Source organism: Mus musculus, chromosome 2 (assembly GCF_000001635.26).
Source record: "Mus musculus strain C57BL/6J chromosome 2, GRCm38.p6 C57BL/6J".
Classification (NCBI taxonomy): domain Eukaryota; kingdom Metazoa; phylum Chordata; class Mammalia; order Rodentia; family Muridae; genus Mus; species Mus musculus.
Window position 1 is genome coordinate 50097990 of NC_000068.7, and position 13794 is coordinate 50111783.

The window sequence follows — 13794 nt, forward strand, 5'->3', positions numbered from 1 at the left end:
TCTCATTTAAACAAACAAAAACAAAAACAAAAAAACAAAAAACAAAAGATTTTTGGTTGAGAACCCTCCTGACTTTTTTGTAGCATTTAGTTTGATTTATTGTTTCTTTTTCTGGTCAGATATTCCACTTGTAGCATAGGTCTGTAGAGTGTAAGTGTCTTAGGAATGCTTGTGTTCAAAGGGGGTCTACTTACTTGAATAGTGTCCCATCTGGTCATAAAGCAAGGCTGGTGGGTATGCATGTCTCTCTCTTCCTTTTGTTGACTGTTTCCCTGGGACGGAGTCTCAGACGTGGGATTACTCAACAAGAACCCTGAACACTAAACATTAAACTGAAGGAAACAAAAATTTGGATTCCTATTCATAAACTGTTCCCCCCAAAGACTGTCCTAATTCATTCTCCGCCCACGGAACATGAGATTGCACAGCTCGAAGCAGAGAGAGCTGTGTATTCTGTAAACATTGCGGAGTGAGCCAGGGAGTGTGTATTCTGTAAACATTTATGGAGTTTGCACAGTCTTCCAGGCTCAAACCCCAGGTGATTCTGGGTGTAGGCTTTACCAATATGAGAATGTTAGAGAAAAAGGAAAAATTTCCCCATAGTGACTCTGTTTCCCTTAAGCATCTCATTGGGCCACTCCTCTTATATTCTATGCAGGATATGCTGTTTCTCATGAGCAGTCTCTATCTATGGACCTGGAGACTGGAGACTTGGCTCTGAACATCATCTTAAAGGAAATTCTCAGTAGCATCAGTCCCAGGGATGGTAATATGTACACTGGCCCATGTGGAACCCTTAATGTTTGCCAGATAATGTACCTTTCACTGGGCAGTGTCAGGGCACCGTCCTCCCCCTCTCCTCCCTCTCTTTTCTCTCTCTCCCTCCACATCTCCTTTTTTCTTCTTCTTCTTTCTCCTTCCTTTTGAAGCAGTTTGATTCGGATCCCCCTGCCTCTTCCTCTGAAGTCCTGGGATTACAAATGTGTTACACCTGGTAATCTAGACAATATCTGCTTGTTGGCAAAGCTCCTCGTTAATACCACCACTCCTTCAGTAGTACAGTGTCATTGTGAACCAGACATTTTCATTCTCTTATTACAGCAAGAGAAAGAGATCTATTCATGAGTAGCCATTCTCTGAGGATGCATGGCTACTAGCTGTATGCTAGGAGCTGGCCCATCTATCTCCTGACCTCATGTTCAGAGTTCCCAGTGCTGCCTTTTGGGGTCCCTGCTTCTGCTCCTGTCTTTTTACATGAGAAGACCCAATAATTAGCTCTTATAGGGAGATTTTTCTTAGTGCCTGAAAGGTCTCAGTGTGTTCTTCTTGTGCTCACTTTTTTCCATACAGAGTGCTCATCCAGAATGCCAAGCATCTAAGGGAGTGTCTCTCAGCTTCTTTTATTTTTACGTTATTGCCTCTTCTTCCCTAGAAAAAAATAAATAGATTAAATTTAAATTCCTCCTAATGAGAGAATTTAAATGCTAGGGATTAAATCTAATAGGAAGAGTTGAGCTTTAGAGGACCACAAAATATTAGCATATCTAAGGTTTTACCATTTCCCTCCTTGATTTCTCCTACTAGCTAGTGTCCTGTTACTATAACGCAATACCTTAGACTGGTAACTTTATAGAGAGATAAAGTTCAGGTAGCTTTTAATTCTGGCAGTTAAATTATATGGCACTGGCATTGACTTTCCTTTGCTTAGATAAAATATCTTTTCTTGGGCAAAATCATAGGATCAGGTTTATAGTAAGAGTGAGAGATCATGTTACTAGATAGAAAGCCAGAACTAAGAGGAAGAGGATGAAGAGGCAGAGGAGGAGGGAGAAAAGGAGACAAAAGAGGAAGAGCAGGGGAAAGGGGAGATGGAGGAGGGGAAAGAGGAAGAGGAGAAGGAGTAGGAGGAAGAAGAGGAGAAGGGAGAGGAAGAAGAGGAAGAGGAGGAGGAAGAGATTGATAAGCCCCAATTTGAACGTAATTGTGGGGTCAAACCTGTTGTTAGTGTACAGACCAATTTCAATGACTCTCATCCTGTTATCAGGTGAGTTTTTGCCTCACAGATGGTACAGGCATAAGTATGTAGCTGACAGAGTTGCTGTTTGACATATGAAACTGAATTTACTCTTAGCTGAAGGCTGGTAACAGGCTCCACACTAACTGCTTTTACAGAACACATACTGTACAATGAGCTGTCTTGAGTTGCCTTCTGGGTGACTAACACACAGAGTATCTCACTGGCCTTTCTTTTCTACATCCATAGGTTACATAGATGGTCAATGCCCCGACACCTATACCCTCTTTGTGAGCTTTGTGGGCTCTGGCGTCCTCGCTGTCAAAGTTCTTGGTTGAACTCTCAGACTTCATTTTCAATGCTTGAGGTTTGTGGCAGGAACATATATTTCCATCTGCAATTTTAGAGAAATGTATGCTGGCTTGTTCCAAGGCAGGAAAACGCTGTGCTGGTAGATAAGGCATGCTGTGCTGAGCCTGACCGACTGACACCTGCTCTGACAGCCCTGACCCTTGGCAAGGAGGAATGTAAATGAGGGAACATAAAGAGGCCCCGGGCAGCTTCTGTTTGCTTTCACAAGGAAGCCAGATCTGAACTACATTAGAGGATGCCAGGTCTAATCACCCAGCCAGAGCAGGGAGACCAGCACGGTGGGGAGGGTGTAGGGACTGACTGGGAAGGGCCCTTTTCGGGGTGTGGAGGCTGGCTTTGAAAGCAGGCTTCCATTTATTTCTATGGGTAGAGTTTTAAGATTAGCATGCTAATTCCTTTATTGGAGTCAAGCAGGATTTTCAGTCATTTATCAGGGCTCACAGGACGCTTGCGTGTAGAAGTCAGAATAAAAGTAAATGAACCATGAACGCTAACATGCATCCAGCAAATTCAACAAGATTTAGAAGTTAAATAAAGCAGCAGCGCTTGCTCATTTTCTCCAGGGCCTCTCTAAAGATTCAACTTTCCTTCCCTTTTCCCCTTCTTCTACTGCTATGGCTTGTGTGTGTGTGTGTGTGTGTGTGTGTGTGTGTGTGTGTGTGTGTTTTGCAATAGTTTTAGCATGAGACTGCTCTGCTGTTGGCCAAGCAGATGAAGATGAGGTCCTGTCAATCTAGTAGCACTAAGACATAGACTTTTTTTTCCCTTTTTCTTTTTCTTTTCTCCAGTTGCTAGGCTTCCAGTGGGCTTAAAGGGGAATGGAATTAGTTATTCTTGCTAAGCAAGCTGCTGTAATAAAAAGAAATGCTCCTCTTCTGGAGCTCTCTGTCAGGCACACTGTGGCTGGGTCTGCTCTGGGAGTCCAGGAAGGCCCCAGTCAGTTGTTCTAAGGCAGAAGTCTTATCCACAGCTCAGAGAAGGTCTACATCCAGGATTATGTGGTTGCTCCACCGTTCAGGTTCTCATTGGCCTTGGGCTCAAGGGCTTCAGTTCCTGGCTGCTTAGGAGGAGGCCCAAAGAGCCTTGTTGCCTGGGCTTCGCAATAGTACAGTTGGCCTGGTCAATGCTAGGCAGTCAGCTGGTGGGACACCCCTTCACCTTCACTATACATCCCTGGTCACCAGAACCTCCATTAAAAGCACAGGAGATAACACAAGAATGTTAGTGTCTAGCTGGGGATCACCTCAGAATTCCTGAGAAGGAGCTCTAGGATGCCTTGCCATTAAGCCCTTAACACCTTGGGTTTGGTCAGAGCCAATACCTTGTGTTTCTTCTGAGTTACGATACCTATGGAGACTTGGCTAGGTGGTAGCCAGCACCTTTCCTGGAATTCTAAAGTTCTGAGTCAGCCAGCCCATGCAAATACAGACTCCCAGAGATGAGCCTCCTTGAGAAGACTCATGCAAGAGTGAGAATAGTCCCAAAGCTCTAACCACCAATTCCAGAAAATACCCAGCTTCCTATTTTCAGTGTGGTAGCAGGAAAAAAAAAAAGGTTGTGCTGGTTTGAAAGTTTTTTCAGTATTTTCTTTCACTAGTTCCCTGTTGATGGTTCAGTATGATGCATCCAAAAGCCTTTTTCACCCCACTGGCAGGCATAAATACAGTCACACAGCACGTAGTGACGTCTTAGTCAATGACAAGCAACATCTATAGCAGTGGTCTCATAAAATTTTATTGCCTAGTAGCATCATAGCTGCCTTAGTTTGTATAAACACACCTGTGGTGCTGTCCCATAAGATCACCTCATAATGGACTTCTCAGAACATAGCCCTGCCATTAAACATTATATGGCTACACTAGAGAGATAGCATCCTTTCTCCCTAAGCCTTTGGTTATGCAGAGGAGACACAAGTGAGTAACGACCAACTGCCATCAGAATGCCATAGAAGGGTTATGTGAGAGGAATGTGGAGGCACAGAAACTTAACCCTAATCTTACTTAGGGTTGATTGATAGATGGCACCTAGCGATGGCTGCCTAAAATATGGGCAGCTGAGCTGAGTCAGTTGGAGATGACCTGTGAAGATGGGTGGGTAGGCCTCTAGGGAGGGGCAATTATGAGATGTGAAGTCAGGGTAAGTTTGGTGCCTCAGGAAAGTTGTTCAGTCTGGACAGATTTCAGCGATTACATTGGAAATGGTAAAATATGACACTGGAAAAAAATCGACAGGGATGAAGTTATGAAATCCACAGACGATTGCTCTGAGCAGCTTGATCTGCATCCAGCTAGGTCAGACTGAGGTTTAGGAAGAGAGAATTGAAGTGGTAGGAGATGGAGAAGTCACATAAGATGCTGATGAAATGAGCAGAGAGGGCACGATCATGATGCACGCAGATGTACCATAGAGACGGGTTGTTCGGAGAAGTGAAGCTGGGCTCGGACCTCACATGTAGTGACTGGTGGTTTGACTCTACAAAGTATCAATGAACCTATAGCTTTGAGTTCATTGTAGGGTTTAGGAGACGTGGGTGAAGAACAGCAGTACTTGAAGTTGGGAGCCTGTAGATTAGGTGTGGCCAGCTTACTTAGTTATGGTCTTCTCTGCCGCACATTGTAGTTAAGAATATAGAGATAACTAATTCTGCAATCCTTGTCGCTAGGGGGAGAAGAGATGGTAGAGCTCAGGAGAAGGGAGTGCTGGGGTACTCAAGGACTTTGGGTTTCATGCCATGGGAGCTCAGACAGGCTAGCTCAGGAAAATACTTGGAGGGAAGTTATGGGGGCAAGAGTAATAGGATGGTGAGGTGCCCAGGGTACTAGAACTAGTAACCTAAAATTCTCTAAGTGTACAAGCTCCTCATGTCTTAAGCAAAGTCCCGTCCTTTTCCAGTCTAAGCATCCTCTCCCTCTGACATTTTACCTGCAGTAAATGTGTCACTCTCCATTGAGATCACTATCCTGTTGGCCTCCTCTGAGCCCCAAATCTAATTTCTAATTTCTTGGGAGAGATAATCCAGTGACCTTTTTTTTTTTTTAATTTTGGAAGGTAGCCATGGGACCATAGGGTGCAAATATGGCTATTTAAGAGACACTTGGGCTAGAATCAGCTCTAAACAAAGGGGAATATCTTATGGTCATGTCTGCTGTGAGCTACTGAAAAGAAAGACCCACCTCCCCCTCCTCTCTGTGTTTGTGTTTGTGTTTGTGTTTGTGTTTGTGCTTGTGCGTGTGCGTGCACGTGTGTGTGTGTGTGTGTGTGTGTGTGCGTGTGCGCGCGCGCGTGTGTGTGTGTGTGTGTGTGTGTGTGTGTATAGTGTGGGCCAGCTGAAAGAGCTTTAAGGTGTAAGAAGTGGCTACTGTGTGAGATGCTGCTGACCCCACAGGAAGGTCCAGGTGGGAGAATAGGAGGACTCTGTGTTGATGCATTTGAATAGCTATGAGCATAAGAGGGAAATTACTGCTTTTTACTTAGACAGGAATGATGGGAGTATGTTTCTGTGTGATGGAGGAATTTGAAATGCCTGTAAGTTGGAACTGTAGAAACTGTAGTTGAAAGGAGGCATGATGGATAAATATGACTCCTGAGGAGGTGAGATCAACAGGCGGGAAGGGGCCATGGCTCTCAAGAAGGTGCCTGGCGGGGGAAGGGGGCGAGGCCTCTGACTTTGGTGGTGAGGGAAGGGGTGGAGTTAAAGTCCAGGTTCTGTTATCAGTAATTATTTACTTTTTTACAAAACCCAAGGTCCTTCTCTAGCTCCTTAAATATGCTGAGCAAATGTTAAAAGTCGCAGATTGTGTAACTTTTGTAGCACAGGGGTTAGATATAAATTGGTGTGGTTAGTTTCAGGTAGAGGCCTCTTCCTGGGGGCTCCCAGTTGGACCCAGGCTCTTTGTCTGATTAAAAAAAAAAAAAACCTGCATCCATGCTGTGGTCTGAATGCATTCCTCATGAACTTAATCACCAACCCTGTAGCAGTAAAGTAGTAAGAACTGGAGCCTTTAAAAGGAGATTAAATCAATGGAGTTAATGAGCCTACCAAGTTAGTGCAGGGGAGCTGTCTGTCCTCGTGCCTCTTGGTCCCGTTTGTCTCCACAGCCCTTCTTCTGTATAAGGATGCAGTGACGAGAAGCCATCGTGGAAGCAGAGATCAGCCCTCTTGCAATACTGAATTTTCTGTTGCTTTGATCCTAGACTTTCCAGTCCCTGGAACTACAAACAATAATTTCCTTTTGTTTAAAAGCAATCTAACTTGTGCTATTTTGTTATAGCTATACAGACAAGTGCAGTTCCTGAGCAAGCCCGAGAGCATTCTGTGAGGAGAAATATGAGTGCATGAAAAAGTGGTAGGGGACAGGAAGCAGCTGACAAACTCTTGTCCTGTCTGTCTGCCATCATTTCTCTTCTCTATGAGGCTGCCTCTTGGAGCACATGTATGGTAGGATTGGGATTCTGAGATGACAGGATCCTCCCAACTTCCATTGTCACTAGGGAAGAGAGAATAGAGGGGAAGCTGTCTCTAATGGCTGGCATTCTAGTTTGCTTCTCTTGCTGCTATAAACACCATGACAAGATGCAACTTGGGGAGGAATGGATTTGTTTCAGGTTAAAATTCCAGCTCACAGTCTACCATTGAGGAAAGTAAGTAAGTGGGCGCTCACAATGAAGCAGAAACCATGGAGGAACTTTGCTTATTGGCTTGTTCCCAGGCTGATGCTCAACTTTCTTTGTTCTACAGCTCCGACCCATCTGCCTAGGGATGGTGCCACCCACAGTGGGCTGGACCCTCCTACATCAGTCATCAATTAAGAAAATCTCACAGACATAGCCACAACGCAATCTAACTTGGACATTTCCTTACTTTAAGTGATCTCTTTCCAGATGACTCTAGATTATATCAAGTTGAGAATAAAAACTAACTAACATAGCTGGACTCACTCTCCCACCCATCAGAGGATCTGGAAGTTTCTTTGTATCATTGACAGGGTAAATGAGATTTATTAGTGTGAGATTTACTAGCAAGAATTTCAAGAGAATTTTAGTTATAGTAAGGAAGAGAAGGCACACTCAGAGGTGGTTAGTTCTTCTGAAGGTGTACTATTTTTCCCCCTTCAAGTCATCTGATTTAGTTCATCAAAAAGAATTTGATATGGTGGTTATTTTCCCCAGATTTCTTATCCCCTAATTTCTTACAACTTTCCCATCCCCCACCCCTCTCATATCAGAATGAAGAAAAAACCAGGCATTTTTCTCTCTGCTTGTTCATCAAGCAACATCTGTGATTTGTGGGGATTCCTTCATGATAACAGTTTTCAATTGTTTTAGTGCCTGATGAAATCCAAGCATCATGCCAAAAAGCTAACTCCTGGCTTCAGCAGGTGTGGGGAGGCCGGTGCAGCTGATATGCTTAGCAGCTGTCTGCTATGGCAACAGGTGAGGACAGGGCACTGCAGTGTTTGCTGTTTCTGTCAGTGTTTCGAGACTTAGCCTGAAGCATCTAGAATATTCCCAGTCAAACGGAATTTTGGGCCAAGGGTTTCTTTTTCTGTCTTAGGTAGGGATAATGAGACCCAATGAGCACAAAGAAGTTCCTGTGGCCTCTGCTGTCTGTCTGCACAAGCTCTAGGAATGCCACATCATGGGGAAGAGGTCTCTTTGGATGTCAAGTGACAGAATAAGCTCTCAGGAGGGCCAGGTCTTCCAGGGACATGGCTGCCTTGGGTTGTTCATTGGAACTGACCCTCATTCTAGTTAGACAAAATTGTAAGTTATTTTTGGAATGTAGACATGACAGCTGTCCTCCAGGGTGACATGGTGCCGAGTCAGTAAAGAGAGGCTTTGGCCAGCTTTCGGCTGCCTTGCCATAATCCATCCTGTTGAATCCCTACCCTTTGTAATAACAGTGCTCCTGGTAGGACATACCCAAAGAGGAGACCTTCTCTGTTGGGGCCTTATGCTGGTGCTTTGCTCAAACTGACTAGATCGCTATAGCAGATGGCTGAAAGCCCTGGAGGAGAGCCTCTATGTCATCTTAATATCAAGGGGCAGGTCAAAGGAATAGCTGAACCTGGAGGGCTGTGTGTATTTCCTTTTCACTAGAACTGAATACCTGGGTTCTGGTGACTTCAGAAGGTTCCCTATCTTAAACCTGGCCTAATCATCATGAACTTGCAGGAACATGTGAATAATTTGCTTTAGTTAAAATATATTCTTAATCTTTATGAGATAACCCATATGGTGGTCAAGAGCAGGCAAAACTAATCTAAAAACCACAATAGAATAATCTGTGAAGAGGGTGTGGCAGGTGCAGGAGCTCTCTAGAGTGCTGGGAATAATTATGTGTTGCTCTAGGTTGGTGTTATACAGGGTGTCTTCATCCCTTTTGTGCTATGACAGAGTATCACAGACTGGCTAATTTGTAATGAATAGAAAAAATTTACATTTATTTATCTATCCTTTGTGTGTGTTCATGTGTTTGTATATGTGTGTGCATGCATGCACACACACATGAATAGGTATGTAACAGAATACGTTTAGAGGTCAGAAGACAACTTGAAGGAGTCTGTTCTCTCACTGTATAGGTTCAATATGAGTGGATTTAGCTATCAGGCTTTGTGGTGAATGCCTTTATCTGCTGATCCGTCTTGCTAGCTCACAAACAAAAATGTATTGATTCATAGCTCTGGAGTGTGAGTAATTCAACCTCAAGGAGCTGGCATCTGGTGAGAGCCTTCAATCATCTCACCACAAAAGGACAGAGAGGGTTAGAGAGACAAACTGCAACTTGAACTTGACTTCTATGAAGACTCCAGCCCCATTCTAATGAGCCATCTCCCGCTGTAACTGCATTAATCTATCCAAAGGACAGATCAGAAGTCTGCTTTCAATACTGTTACATTGTCAGTCAAATTCCAACATAGGTTTGGGAGGTGACAGATATCCAAACCATCCCAAAGAGCATATGGATATATCATTTCATAAGCCATGTTGTATTCTGAATGAAAATGGCCCACATTGGCTTATAGGAAGTGGCATTATTTTGGAAAGGATTAGGACATGTGGCCTTGTTGGAATAGGTATGGCCTAACTGTAGGAAGTGTGTGACTGGGGCTGGACTTTTAGGTTTCAGAGGCTCAGGACAGGCCCAGTGGCTTACTCTCTCTCTCCTGTTGCCTGCAGATCTGGATGTAGAACTTTTGGCTCCTTCTCCAGCACCTTGTCTGTCTGTTCACTGCCATGCTCCCGGCAATGATGGCGATGGACTAAACCTCTGAACTGTAAGCCAGCCCCAGTTAACTGTTTTTTCATTGTAAGAGTTGCTGTGGTCATGGTGTCTCTTCCCAACAATAGAAACTCTAACTAAGACAACATATAAGTGAAAAAGAGCAAGTCGCATTCAAGAGCTTATGCCTTACTTTTTAGATTATGAGCTCTGTTACAGTTCCTCAGTGTAAACTTCTGGTTTTAAAATCGCACAGGAGGCTATACGCTCTCACTTGCGCTTTGAGGAATCCTGTCTGGCTGCTCTTGGTGGGGGAGAGATGACAGTGGCTGTGGAGCTGACTCAGTGGTCCCCTAAGAGCTAGCAGAGTGGGGAGAGGTATGGGTGGAGGAATGAGTGGAGGAGTTGGGGAAGGAAGTGTTAAAAGTTAGTCCTTGCGTCTCCCAGCAGTGTAGGGTGGGTAGAAAGACCATCGCCTAGAGATGGAGATTTCATCTACAGACCCACTTTTTGGGTGCCCGTGAGCCAGCCTTAAGGACACAATGCATAATGTTCTTATGCATAATGTGACAAGTGGATAATTAAATATATAAATCTGAATTCACAAAATAGGTCTGAGGCTAAACTCATAAAATTGAGTGTTGCTGGCTTGGTGTTTAAAGCCAAGGGAATGCATGAGATCATTTTGAGAGAGAGACTAGGACGGAAAGAAAGGGACTCTGGGGAAAGGCCTTAGGAATTGCTATAGTCAGAGAGGTCAGGCTGGGAAGGAGACTGACAAAGCAGAGGGGTCAAAAGGCAAAGTGTGGGAAGCATCCAAGGAGAACACTGCAGAAGTGGAAGAGGTCAACTGTGGATGGCTAGTTGAGGACTGACATCCTTAGTGGCTTCATAGCCTTTGGCCACCTCAGCAGAATGGCCACCTCAGCAGAACGGCTTCTGTGGAAGTGTGGTAGTAGAAGCCACATAGGGCAAGGCAAGACCTATTTCTCCTGAGGTAGAGCCATGTTTTCAAAACACCAGTCCTTCACGTAGTATCAAGTGTGTACCATTTAAATTGGAGTTTCATTGTACAGTGCAATGCAAAGGGGACTAACTAGGTGTCTTATTTTCTCTAGCTATTTTAGTGAAAGAAATTGAATTTAGAAAGTGCTGTGGGAAATTCAGGCCATGCATTTACTCAGTAGGATTTGAAAGAGGGCATTTCACCTGCCATTCATAACCATGAAGAAATGGAGTTTGTAGTACTCTGTTTATGAATCTCTAGGGGCTGAAGCACTGAGGGAATTTCTGGGGTTCTGATTTTTTCCGACTTGTATTAAGGCTGAGTGTCTCTTGGGCCAAATGAATAGTGTCTTTTCTATAAACTCATTGCAGAAATTCTGAATTTGGAGTGTGTCCAGGGCAGGGATTTTTCATGCCACATTCCAGAAGTTAAGCCTACTGTTTGGGCTGATTTAAAAACAAATAAGCAAACAAGCAAGTATTGCAATCCACAACAAAGAAGCATAGAGTGAGTGGGAAATAAGGTCTCACAGTTATGCTCAGGTGTTCAGGCTGGAAAGTGTGATTGGCACTCAGGGTCAACAAAAGTACAGGTGGACTGTGGCGCTTACATCCTGAACTGCAATGGCATCCGACACACATCCTATCTGAAGAACAATGACAGCCATTGGGGTCTTACCTAAATACAGCCTAGCATGGGGTGTGCCTGCGTGGTACTAAACACAAAGTAATGTGACAGAGGAAGTATCTATCTCTAACCATCTTCTTTGTTCTATGGGTTTATGGGCTCCATGTTATGGGCTTATGGGCCTTGGTATTGAGTCACAGTTCCCAGGGACCACTGAGCTATTGGCTCAGGAGAACTTGACTCTTCAAAAGTCTGCAGAGGTACTTGGTGATGACCATCCAAGAGCAGGGTCTACTTGGGTTAGATTGGAAGACTTCTTGAACATCTTTCTTAGCTGGCAACGGGACTGTGCGCAGATTTACTTTCGGGTATCCAAATCAGGGCTTACTCTGGTTTCTGGAGGCTATTCCAGTCCATCAGAGTATAGGAATTCTCTAATATGTGCCCCTTTGTGTACCTGGGTGTCTATGTGGGGAGTGGGGGTGGGCAGGGGGGAGACGACTTTGTAGCCTTTGATATTTGGATGGTGTCAAGCTACATGGATTTGTGTCCTGGAGCTTTTGGAGGTAGATGGGGAGAAAGTTGGATGAGCCATCTGTTTTCTTCTTCTAAGGGTTAACTGGTTAGAATGATACCGAATGTTTGTTGCTCACTGTTTGCACACCAGGAAACGAAACGCAGAAAATATGTATTCTTCGACCTCACTCCCTGTGCTGTGTGTGCAGCAAAATTTAGAGAGCATCTTTTCCAGCTATAATGAGGCTCCTCTTGTGTGCTCTGTGTAGTCCTGCACTTCCTTACCTCTCACTGTTTCCTTGTAGGCCATCTCTGCACTGACACCAAGGCATTTAGCAATTCGTTTGCAGTGCTACGGACCACGTAGCTACTATTACTGCTGCTTACTCTTATCTTTCCTCCTATTCGTATTGTTGCAGAGAGGCAAGGAAGCCAGTTTGAGAGGGAGCACGCGGGGCTGAAGGGAAGCCATAGAACTGAGACATGGGGCAAGTTAGACAGGATATGACTAAAGATAACCGTGCTGTAAACACAAGAAGCATGAAGCACACAGACTTGGGCGTCTGGATCCAGAAAGTGCTACCACTGCAAAATCCCAGCAGCCCAGCAGCGGCGTTTTCTCAGTTCAGAAGCCAAATGTTATTTTAGCCTCAGAGGAGGCAGCTGAGCTGGAGATACTGAGGGCACCTAAACAAATGCCGGCTGGGAACGGAACTGCAAAAACACAAAAGGGCCGTGTGCTGGCATGGAAACCGCCTGGGAGTGGAAAACAGAAGCTAGGTTGGGTAACTTTGGGCTGGAATGTATAGCTTATAGCCTGGGTCTAGATTTTGTAGGCCTTAGGAAAACAGCCCTATCTATATGGTCTCCATATTTGCAGCCTAAACTAGCACAGAAGGGCTTTGCTCTCTAACGTGGCGATATTGAGGGGCTTCTGGCTGGTGTATCTGTCTATACACCTTGTACTTTCATTTGAGTACTGTGAAAATAAACAGAGGCAGTAGCCCCTCATACGTCCAATATGCACTCTTTCCTCTGTGGCCCACTGACCTTCTAGGCAGGAGAGTCCCTCCTAGTCTGTTAGGAACCCCCTTTGTTGGGTGTTCGTTGGGGAGGGACTATAAAATAAAGACACAAGTCAGGTATACTAATCCTTTACCTGTAAGATTTTGCTAGTAACATTTCCTTTATGGTGTTATTACCATAACTGAATACAAGTACTTGTCTTATTACAATGTAAAAATGCTTTTATTACTAGGTAGCACACAGGCATGAATGGCCTAATGCTGCCTTATCGTGTGCTTGCCGCACCCTTACACTGCTGCCTATACAGACAGTGTCTCATTAGGACAAGTTAGTAACATGCTTTAAGGCCCCCAAAGCAAAGCTCATGAGCAGAATGGAGATTTGAACTTAGAACTGACAGCAGAGCCCTTGTGTAACCATTGCTGCTGTTCTGGCTTGTGCTGTCTGGCACCCGATCGCAGCAGTGATGCCTTCATTCATTAAATACAGAGCAGCTCAAAGCCTGTGTGATCTTCTGTCTTGATTTTATACCAGCCATCCACACTGCAGTCCCCAATCACCATCCTTTCCCATCTCCTCTTTCACACCAGCAGTGGGAGATGACATTAAATCAAACTTCTACTGTTCCTGGTGGTGCACAGAGAAGCCACTTCACCACAGGACTCCAGTCTTGACAAGGTTTTAGACCATTGCTGCTGAGAAAATTGATGGCCCCCGGTTTAGTACTTTGTCTAACAGGAAAGATGCAGGGTCTACTCTGCTGTGAATCACACCAGTGGTTTTTCTGTGGACAACTAAGTTTTATCCTTCCTTTTCTTCTTCTTTTTTTCCCTTTTCTTCTTTTTATGGAAATGTACTGAATAATGGATTTTCTGTGGCCTGTTGGCAGGTTTTAGAGCAAGGAGCTGATACAGGAACCTGCCTGCTTTGCTTAATGACTTGAGAAAACCACAGTTGCTGATCAAGTCTTGGGTTGAAGTGGGCAAGGGAGCTGCTTATCAGACCTGAAAA

The 13794-nt window shown here is 44.5% G+C and overlaps 1 protein-coding gene across 3 annotated transcripts in view; it reads left to right on the forward strand.

Moving 5' to 3' along the window:
• Lypd6 (LY6/PLAUR domain containing 6) overlaps positions 1 to 13794 on the forward strand; it is a 127170-nt gene that overhangs the window by 31590 nt on the left and 81786 nt on the right. Inside the window, exon 2 of one of the 3 annotated variants that reach the window (XM_011239116.3) lies at positions 9566 to 9663. The exons of the other annotated variants lie outside the window; for them this stretch is intronic. The gene's annotated coding sequence lies outside the window, so the exon portion shown is untranslated. The remainder of the gene's footprint in view (positions 1 to 9565; positions 9664 to 13794) is intronic. 3 annotated transcript variants of the gene reach the window in all.